The following is an 11,492-nucleotide window of genomic DNA, read 5'->3' on the forward strand; positions in this document are numbered from 1 at the left end:
ATGCAGTATCTATTTCTTTTATGCCAGCTGTGGATACCTATTTCATCTTATCCTCTCCATGATTATTTCTCAGTGTTTGAAACTTCGGAAGATTTACAAAGTTTTCCCTATGATTCTTCTGACGTATGAGAGTACACGTTACATTATAGTCGTATATGTTTTCAGGCAATGCTAAAACATAGCACAGCTCAATATTACACATTGGTCATCATAAATTGGTTTATCTGCGAAGCGTGCTTCGACTACAATATGAGCTCTGAAGGGCGATTAGCACTTAAAAATAAAAGTGCACTATTTAGGTACTATTTTGTAAAATTGTAAGGCATTTCCATGATTTCAGGCCACTCAACTTCGACTGACGGCAAATTAGGGTGGTATTCTATCGGCTGTCTAGTTAATAGGTTTTAGTCCTGTTGTTAAAAATAACTGACACAAAATGCACTGAACGTGCTATGAAAAACACCGATGTTTTTAGGCAAGCCTTTCAAATAGACAGATATTATGAGCAAATGACAAATCCGCGCAAGCCGAAGACGAAACAGTTGCTTTACTTGGTGGTTTATATTGATACTAGTATAGATCAAGCACAAACCTGTTATAGTGAAGATGGCTCTTTGAAGTTCCCAAAATGGCTGGCCGTTTCTATTATTTAGTATTGTGTGCCTTCTATAAACAAGCTTTGTGATTTTGCAGTGTCTGTGCTAGCTGGAGTGTAGTTCACTATGGCAAAAAGTCCTAAGCATAAACCATTATTTGCATTTTAACTAAATGCTTCCGATGGCTATTCTAAAATGGGTCATGGAACGGAAGCGACAACTATTTGGTCACACTGATAGTGAACTATGACACAGTTCTTTCAAAACAACTTAATATTATCTTTTATATATATATATATAATCTAGACTAGTTTTTGACGCTGTATAGTAAATGATAATAAATAAAAAAAAATATGGTTAAAGTAACAGTAATTAAATATCAGCTGTAACAAGAGTTGAAGGGTGGACTAGAGCCGAAACGGGGTAGGAGCTGCTATAGCAGCGGGTAATCAATAAGCAAAATGTATTTGAGCTCTTTTACAGCACTTAAAAACAATAAAATAGTAATAAATATATAACAATTTGATTCATTTAAAATTTCTATTATACTTTGAGAATAAAAATTAGTCATTATAATTAAGCCGATAATAAAATCTGAACCTTCTAAGCGGTTGGCCATAAAAGTGATTATACCAGCAGAATCAGAAGTTACAATTTAATACAATGTAGTACATTTGCTTCATTAAGCTATGCTTAATAAGCACAGTAGGTATTTCCTCTTTGTGACTTCGCGATTTGCTGGATTTTTTCAATTGATGAACACAAACACGACGTATTTAAATATTGTTATTACGGACTACATTAAAATTTTTTTTATAAACGAATACAACATTTGTTTACCTTTAACTTTTGAATTTTCTTTTGAAACTTTTGATTCTGCAAGCACCAAGGAGAGATTTTCTAAAAAAAAGTCGATTATAATCTTCACAATAGAACAATACGTTTCGTCGATAGTACCTATTCGATTAGATAATGACCTATACGATTATAGTCACAATAGAGGTATATGATGCAGCGTTTGATAATGAACAGACAACGAGACCTGAAGGCCGTGCAAGAAAGTTCGTTGCATTGAATCATTAGTATGCAGTATCGTTTGGCCTTAAGAACTTATAGATAACGGAAAATTATTACTTAAGTTAATAACGACCCTATACTAGAAGCCAGTCGAATGCTTTGGAATGCAATTAACAAGCAGCCCCTAGCTAAAGCAATCGAAAACATAATTTCGTGGCAGGAAAACCTGTCTAATACCTACAAAAAACGCGGTGTAAGCTGGTTTAACAGGCAATTTGTCAGAACTAAAAGATGGGGCGCGTAATGGGGTTAACATAATAAAAGTTTGGTAGCTGTGGCTCTGGGTTGAATGGAAATTATGTCAAGTTTCCAATGTAAACAAAAATCTTTCAAACAAAATCCAGTTAAGTAACTGCTACAAAATTAACCTGAAACTAAACGACGATGAGAATATAAAGTAACGGACTCAGGAATATAGAGTAGCGTGTGCTAAGCAGAACGTCTCGTATTCGATGGGAACGAGCCCTTCATTTCGCGTATCCTATATTAATATAACTTCTATTACTAACAATGTTCAAAAGCCGTTATACACCAACGGAAAAGCTAGGACACATTCAAAAAATATTTCTCTATGCAAAACAATCATGCTATATCTATATAGAATCAACACAACGAGTGTGCATAAACTATTGTCACGCCGTTATTGACAGACAGATAATTAAAGGTACAGTACGTAACTCTCCATCCCTACCGCAATAAAACCACTAGTGGTAAAGATATTACAAGCAAATACTGCAACAAATGCATATTACCTAGTGATACGATCTATACAGCTTCTGTCCATTGCCTATCTAATCCAACGTTGACTTTGTGATTTCATTAGGGGGGGTTTCTTCCCACTTTACCCGTCCACTGATGTTGCATAGAGCCGCAGTGGTTATGACGAGATGATAGTCGTTTCTCCATAGGCTAGTGCGTGCTGGGTGTTCAGGGAGTATTTAACCAGTCAGACCCACTCACCACAAGAGAATACTAGTTTTTCGTTCTGTGGCACTATTCAGATATTTCGGATGTCGCCTGCACTATACTGTAGATCGCTGCAGCTTTTCCTCGTGTTTCTACATTATGAAACCGCAGTGTACGTGTGTATTCGTACTTAAAATGATCCCAAGCAGTTCCATCTTTGATTAGACAAGAAACTGAATCGAAATTAGAAAACTTAGCAGACTGCACATAGAACATTAGCTTTTTTCAATTCAGGAGCAGTAAATGATTTCTATCTGAACTGCGTTGTTATTGGTCAGTAAGTTTTCTCTAACTGTTACGGCCAAGGCCCAATGAAGTTGTTGAATTAAACGTTGCAGTGACATTATGAACTCTCATGGATTCCTGTCTCATTTGAAGATCAAGTTATTTTTGAGCCGCAATCGGTATCCGACGACGTAAATGTGGAAGGTCCAAAATTTTCGAAATAGTGCTGAGTCGGAAATAAAAAGGTATTTACAAATAGAACTAGCTAGCTGTACCCTGTAGACTGACCGTTGCTTCCGTCGTCAGCTAACCCGTTTTGCTGGTCTTGTATTCCATTATAAAAAGAAATTACTTTTATGATTAGCTTAAATGTCATCTAGTTAAGTGAATGTCGTTATCGATACTCATTTCGTTTAGTGAAGAGAACGACATCTAAAAGCAGATATATATATATATGTATATATATATAGAAACGCATGAAGATAATACAATGCAATTTTCAATGTAAATTTGAAAGGCACCAAATATCGTTGTCAGCTACAAGAAGAAAACATAATTCATTACTTTCTGAGAGTCCCAAGCAACATTCGAAAGCATCTATCAGTGTACAGACACTGTAGATTATGATTCGAATATCATTACCAGCGCTCGGTATCTATCGGCTTTGGTAAACCTCAAACTTCTACGAACCCTATGTACTTGCTTTACAAAGCTAAATGAACTCTCTACTCTCCTACCACGACTCTGCTTATTTACGTATATGCGATATATATCCTAATCTATCCTTGGCATTCGACTTTGATGGTCGCATAGGGCTAAAAGTTTGCACACCATTAGGCGTATGGCTGCTAAATGACTATAGAATCCCAATTAGATCAAACTCTTGACTGGAGCAAGTGAGTCATCCGTGCACCCGCTTGAGCCCCAAAAACGAGCCCCCAAAGGCGGAATCGAATAATGATCCTCGTTGCTACTATAATGTAATTTCGAAGATAAAAAAGACAAAAACGCCGATTTACTGGCCGCAAATGGCTGAATATAAAGAATAAGTTAATGTTTCCTTTTTTGACCATTTATATACCTTTCAAGTTTCATATGAGAGGTTCTAAAATCATCTCTCTTAATTTACTGATTTAACCGCAAAACAATATGAACTCGCCTACCAGGCTGGATATGTTTATTCTTTACATTACACCGACGAACCGCCTCAGTACGATAGCTTGCCATACCTTCTGTATTAATCACGCACTTTTAGCGCTGAAATGTTACACGCAACGTTTAAACGGCCAATATATTAGCGGTAGCAGTTACAAGACAAGGCGAGATTGAAAACGAGAAGGAAATCTCGCCCGATTCGTTTCTTCTGTTTCCCAGAGCGTTTAGACCTTTTACGTTGGTGACCGTCTGACTTCCCTTCAAAGAAAATTTATACTATATTAAAAAATTGGAAGTTTTGAATGACTTTAATTAAAGACCACGAGTCTACTGGTTTTTATATTTACTGATACGACCTAACGACGAATGGAACATGTTGTCCTAACATGTCTCTCTAGCTTTAAAGTGTCCCCCTTCCCCCCACCCCCCAGCTCCAAAAAGGGAGCAGAAGGATATAGCAGTGTTTTCCAAATTCTGTATCTATTTGCCAAAGTGGACAACATTCTGGTTTACGTTATGTTTTGGTTACGAACTCGATATAGTCATTCATGTAAAAGAATCGCATTGGGAAGTTTAAGATTCGAATTTAATAGAAACTCTTTGGAGTCAAAAGCGTCAAGTTTTAGCAATTAAAGGATCATACATTTTTTCTTGTCTCTGTAAACTTCATCAGTAGGCAATGAATTACTTCGCCTCCGATATCGCCGATAAAACAATTTCATTTCACCACCTTACACTAGTAGGTATTATACAACGAGACCGCCCTAAAGAGATAGATAGAAGGCAAGAGCCTGAGTATCTTCCCGTCCTTTATTCATCACCTTATAGCCAGATAAAAGCATCCTCTGAACAACAAGTAATCTTATTATTAATCTTATTATTATTAATCTTAGTATTCAAGCATAATAAACGATTAGTTGATGCCTCTGATGATGAAAATGTGCGCGGTACAAGAGCTAGCGGCATCCCTTCAAGCAAGCATGCAACTTACCAGTAGCCCAAACTGTATGAGCTGAAAAGGTGCTAGCGTCAGTTCCTAGGGGGAGGAGATGTTCGTGTAGAACGGACAAGGCCTTCCCTAACTTTGTGCCTCGCATTATAATTGCAATGGCTGTTTCGGCTATGATGATACTTAACGGGTCCTCCGGGACAGTGAGGTAATAAAATGTACCGGTCGATAAAGCTTACTGTCAAGCAGTAATTCGGTGCTGACTTTTTTTCAATGATTATTGTTCAAAGTCCACAGAATCTCCACTATTGGCAGTGATTTCAAGTTATCTAACAACGTACACCTCGTCGACAATCTCACATAAACACTCAATCGATTTTGCATATTCTCATTTTCCAGTAATGGAAAAAACTATGTTTGCAATCTGGGACAGTTTTTCTCGCGCTGTCCATTATTTTTCGCAGGTTAGATGAAGCTATGCAGACTGCTAGGAACGCATTAGGTTCGACTAAACACAATTCCTGAGAGAATGGACTTGACTTCATCGTTTAAATAGGCTTAGCCACGGACCACGACGCTGGACCTTAATTGCGACTGGATAGTTTTATTTTTCTAGCAAAAAAGGCCGCTGCGGGAGTCTACTATTAAGCGTATGTTAACCATGAGTCTGATCTAACGGCGCGTTCGTCGCTTGTAGCTCACTGGTATTGTCAAACTCCTGTCTGTCTCAAAAAATATCTACTGTAAACATCAGATAATCTAACTAAGTGTGTTGAGAATAAAAAATATAGCCTACAATTAAAAAATAAAACATTTCAATTGGTTCAAAAAAAACTTTGGTTTTTAATTCATTCATCTAAACGCTTTCATCTGGTCCGCGAACGAATAACCAAGATTATATAAATATTTAAGCACAGAACATTTTATAATGCTATTACCTATCTCGGCTGTACGCCGTGTAAGTCTCAACCATATTATTAAGCAAAGATGTTGCATAGGGAACGATTCGACTTTGTAAGAAAAATTTTCATGGGCATCACTTCATGTCATTTTTACTAGCAGACGATCCATAGCATCACTTCGATAGCACCTTTGCGCTTCTAATAAATGTTGCTTCCGTAGTTTGCCGTCCATCTTATAGACCCTGAAAGACATTGATATCGCTTTTTGGAAACGCTGAGCTTTGAGTCTAAAGACAGTCGCCGCTGTAAGCGTTGTAGGTGATTTTATACATGTCAGATCAGTCGTTTGGTGTCTCTGAACTACCCCCTGAATAAAGAACAACTAGCACCCAAGTCGTTTAACCCTACCCCGATGAAGTCCAAATAGTCTCAATGATGTATCGATTCTGTCCTGAAATAACGCAGCCGGTAAACATGGATGGCAGCCACATTCAACGACAAATCTTGTGCGTACCTCTGAACTGAGACCTCTGCATCTACTTATTAAGAAGAAGAATAAATTATAATTATTCGATAATATTTGCATGTCCGACCACAGACTTGATAGTTAAGTTTTACCTGATCTGCTCTCATTGACCGTAACCCAATCCAGCTAGTTATAACTCGAATAGTATAGGTTGTGTTATTCTATCAAAAACGTTTGGGCGTCTTGTCGTCATTAGCAAATATTGAACTTGCATCCAGCGAAGTATCTATACGCCCAGCGTTAGAGATAGTCCCCAGTCCCCAGAAAAACTTGCATCTTTAACTTACTTGCTTAACTTTTCCGTCGCTTCAAGGGGAAATTTTCACGAAGCTATATATAGGCCTATATGAAGTTATCGAACTAATTAAAAGTTACACAGCTATTCGGCCATGAATAGCTTAACCACAAGGGTTCGCGGTCCCATATGCGCTTGTAACGCGCAACAGAGAAAGGTTCATTAATGATTGAATAATAAAAACATTCCGATAAATTCGGCGGCCTACTCACCGCTCCTCGATCAGCTTCCCACTCTCTCTATCGCGTCACTATAATACGCAGAATAAGCGAACGACATGAACGTACGACACTTTCGTCACATCATCACCGTTTTGGAACTTTCTGGCATGTAAATGCCTCCTCTATTATAGCAAAAGACAGACAGCGTTGACGGCGCCAGCAGCGGCGGCCGCCGTTGCTGCAAAAGCAGCTTTTCGCAAACACTCATAAGCGGCGGCGGCGTCGTGCTGCGCGCAATGGCCCCGAGAATGCGGATCTGTTTAGTTGTTAAAGTCAGCGCAGCTCCGTATAACTGCCGCTTTCTTTCGACGAGCAGCCAGATACAACGCGACAGTTAATCTAAGCCGCTGGCTGTGCTCGAACGCCCGACGGAAAAGGCTAAATAACAGCTATGGTAGTTGTTTCAGCAGCGAACGGCAGGCGATATGGCAACGAAATAACAGCACGTAACGGCAACGGAACACTGAAATCTTGACTGCTGCAAGTGCGATCGAGCCGTTTGGTGTATCGCAAGGAAAGGTAGCCGTGTGTTTTCTATGTGAAAGCGTCAAATCTCTAGGCTACATTCATTTATTGCTTGTTAGGAGAGTATGACACCGTGAGACGTATGTACAATATACCACTCTGGATTGTGACACCTTCAACTATAAGCAACTGGGCTGATCAGTCGCGACCACTGCCCCCGTTTCCCGTCGCCTGGGTCGAAAATTATAGTGAAATCCAAAACGATTTTCCTGGCGCAATCTAAAGGCAAGTACTTTTATTCTATGTATTTACAATACCGTTCGCGAACTGTACTGTAAAATGCATCAGGTGTATCTGGTTTGCACACCCCCGAGTCTATACACCGACCGTCCGATGGTTAAACTTAGAAGCATGACATATCAGCAGTCATTGTGATGTACGTCCAGCGGATGTTGGATGAGAACAGTGTAAAAGGTTGTCATCTGAAGGCGCAATTAATTGCTGGTCATCTGTTCGTAACTTAATAGATTAAGGATCAGAAGGCATCGTAGAGTTTTACTCACGTATACCTTCAAAGCGGTTTGTCGGTGATAGCAGATAACGAACCGCTGAATTGGAAATTAAACACGGATAGAAACATTTGGTTCGAAAAAAATGTAGTGCTTGAATTGATTTTTGCTATACAGACAGACCGTGTTGTTTTGCAAGGAATATTCTAAGCCGTACGTTAGTACATATTTTCGTAGAAGGGAAAAACCAAAGCGCTTGCTGGTAATGTTTATTTTTAATAACTTCTTCACAAGGATATTCATATAAAGAAATTGAAATATATGAATTGGAATTTGAAATTGGTTGTGCATTGCTTCGAATCTCTATTAGCATTGAAAAATAGATAATCTTTTGAGCAATGTCCATGTCCTAAACACGCAAGGACATTTTGACTGTGTAGCAAGTCAAATTGACACTAATGATTCATATTCTGGGATAACTTGGATTATCTGGTGATAGGATCACTTAGATCTGTCTACCAGTTACATATTACTGCTACTTGATGTCAGGTGTCGCCCGATTGTAGTAGTGATAATAGGGAGCTAATTAATGAATACAGGGAAATCATGGCTCGGACACGTTTTGGGAGTGGCATAAACTGAATCAGCCTATGGTAATCTTGGAACTTTTCAAATTATAGGACACTGCTAGTCCTGAAGCCGCCTAAAATTTGAAATAATAATAGTTAAAAATACCTATGCATTAACAAAATAAAAATTGTCTCCTAGTGAAATTTTTAGGTGGCCTCTGGAAGTCAACGCGTACGTTTGCATCAACCTCCAAGCAGATTATGCTACATCGAAGGACACATGTTTTTGAAAAAACACTACTGATATTTATCTTCCCGCACGTACGTGGCGATCGAAGGCCTTGCATTTGTTCAGGCAACTGTTCCTGGCATGAACGTGCGTCGTCAGCTGGTTCTCGATCACTATTTTGTAGGTCCTATATGAAAACAATTCAGTTTCACTTTTTTCTACCTAGAGTAAGACATATCGTTAATGAATTCGCAGAGCTGACAGCTGTCTCGTCCGGAGTCTATATGTTATTAATTATAGATGTTGTACCCGTTTCTGTCTATGACCTCGCCCCATTGTTGACACTCACTCGTCAACTTAGTCTGGTATGGTTTACTGATACACCTCTACGCTTGACTAAAGAAACCTGTAGATGATCGCAGGCCCAAAGGCAAAATATGTAAAAACATTTCCTTCAGTCAACCAGTAATAATTCATTACATGTTCACGTAGATAATGGATTCCGGAAGTGTCGACAAAAATTGACCTATCATTTTATATCCAATAATGCTATGGGACAGCAGTATTTAGAATAGGTGTCATGATTCAGCGATCTCGTTTCCGAAAATTGTCGTCGTACTGCCTCTTCTCGCAGAAACGATCGTATTTTATCGAAATATGTTAATTTTGATCGAGTTACAGATTCGTATCCCGTAGTTAACTTCTACCATAGGCGTGTCACAGCAAAACGTACCCACGACGCGTCATGTAGGGACCAAAGCGGATTCCAAGCGACACTGCTGGGTTATTGTGAATCTGAGTAATATTTCAAATGCGGCAGACAAAATCGATGCACGGAACTTTTGGCTTTCTTGGAAACGACATGCAAGTTGACACGGCACAAGCCGGAATGGGTTTCGGATAACTTTGTACTAAAATCGATATACGTCCCTATAGTTTTGTCAGTTAAGCGCTAACAGTTCAAATAGAACATACCCAGCTGAACGCATTGTATTTAGTATGATCAATCGCCTCTGTCAAAGATACCTGCTCTAGTTCTTTCATATTAGTGCATACGCACATGCGCACGCACGCACGCACACAATATGCGTTATCGAAAACGATTTTTTCTACCACGGAATTTCCCATTTATAGTAAAAAAAAAAAAAAAAAAAAAGCCTCAATAAGTGCCAATCATTCTCTATAAACCTGTTCTCAGAACTAGATCGTCCACAAATAACTTAATTTGAATATTGAACGTTAGAGCTAATATCGTATGCGATACATTGCATGTTAACGGAATACATATATATATATATAAATTGATTTGTCCACCAAGCACGAACTAGTTACGGACTAATTCTGACTATATTGTTTTTTTTTTTCACAGAACGCTAGAGCTCAATAGCAGCGATGGGCGAACAGCCGAAAACACGCAGTACACTAAGCAAACATGTCAGCTCCCTTCGGGATATTCTTGCCTCAACACTGAGAAGAGTCCCTTTAGCGGGGCACCATCCCAAGCCGCCGCAGAAGCACCGTTCATCTTTTGAGGTCGGATATGTTGTCCTGCCAACGAGCCTTTTCTATCTCAAAGTTAAGGAAAATGAGGAATCGGACAAGGAGAGTTCTATGGAAGGCCAACAGCGTCAAATAACGGAGAATGACTCTATGTGAAGGTGTTTCTTTAAGGTTTACTTAGACGATTTTATAAGGCAGCAGTGGCAATCGTTGCTATAGATCGACGCGAACAGAGAATGAAACAAAGTATTGTCGGACTCTAAGTACGCACTGCATGGCACATTGGTTTTTTTCCCCTTTACCCGTTGTGCAAATGCTTTGTTTGTAGGGCGTCTCGAAATTGTATCGCTGACGTATAGAACATAAAATGTTGTTACGTTAAGAATTTTTGAGAGAGATTATATTATCCCTTGACTATCCCATTGGTAAGGGTATAGGGATAATCAAGTTTTGTGACTAACGCTGAACTGTATATATTTGTACGTATGTTGTTCAAGTGTCAATCTAATTCACCCTGAAACTTACAGATTTTTTTAGAAAACAACATATAACTGTACTCATGTGCATTTCCAGATAGACAGTTGTGGACAATGCCCATGGAAGCAAATGAGACCGCGAATTCTAATATATTCCATTTCATCATTAACAGTAGTAGTTACCATACCAATCGAAAAGCACGATTTTTACAATTAAATAAATCTTTTCTAATTAAATTTTTATTAATTGCTATATAAATGAATTAATTCATTAGATTAAGAAAAAATTATTACGTGGAACAATTGAATTATTCAGTTTGTGTCGACAGCTTTGAAGACGGCTTCTAACTGCTAGTGCTATGCACTTACGTCTATGACGTGTAGTCCTAAAGTTCTAATAAAAATGAACGTCTCCGGGAAGATTTGTGTAGTCGAAAATGGGTGTTCTTTAATATTTAATGCGATCGAACTAGTTAAATGCTGCCATAGTACGGAGAAATGATTCATAGAACAGAACTTTTTATAAGATACGATTAGATAAACAAAGCTATATAAACAAAAGGCTTTGTATCCTGTGCGCAAGATGTTCATTTTGGTAGACCCTCCGTAATGTCAAGATAGAAACGATCGATATCGGTAGTTCTAGAAGTTAAGCGAATTAGCGTACCCTAGACCCTCCTTCAGCAGCAACCAATCGACAAAAGCGTTTGGTGAAGGAACCTTTTATCTAGGATCTAAAAAAAGTGAACCTTCAAGAAACAGGCCATAAAACTATCTGACAAGCCTTCACACATATGACATAAACTTGGTTGCATTTCTAAAAGCCCTTCAG

At 38.6% G+C, this 11,492-nt stretch overlaps 2 long non-coding RNA genes across 3 annotated transcripts in view; one reads left to right on the top strand and one right to left on the bottom strand.

The window, feature by feature from the left end:
* Window positions 1-7,040, bottom strand: part of LOC147752289 (uncharacterized) — a 28,725-nt gene extending 21,685 nt beyond the window's left edge. Inside the window, exon 1 of the long non-coding RNA XR_015314462.1 lies at window positions 6,904-7,040. This is a non-coding gene — a long non-coding RNA (uncharacterized LOC147752289). The remainder of the gene's footprint in view (window positions 1-6,903) is intronic.
* Window positions 7,041-7,137: 97 nt separating this feature from the next.
* Window positions 7,138-11,098, top strand: LOC111269073 (uncharacterized). Of its 2 annotated transcripts, none has more exons than XR_015314461.1 (4): window positions 7,138-7,662; window positions 8,667-8,864; window positions 9,366-9,548; window positions 10,054-11,098. It is a non-coding gene; the product is annotated as an uncharacterized LOC111269073 (long non-coding RNA). The 2 variants fall into 2 exon arrangements; XR_015314460.1 differs by having other exon boundaries at window positions 7,139-7,662; window positions 8,655-8,864.
* Window positions 11,099-11,492: the final 394 nt, after the last annotated feature.

This window comes from Varroa jacobsoni, unplaced genomic scaffold (genome assembly GCF_002532875.2).
Source record: "Varroa jacobsoni isolate VJ856 unplaced genomic scaffold, vjacob_1.0 scaffold_1351, whole genome shotgun sequence".
In the NCBI taxonomy this organism is placed as follows: domain Eukaryota; kingdom Metazoa; phylum Arthropoda; class Arachnida; order Mesostigmata; family Varroidae; genus Varroa; species Varroa jacobsoni.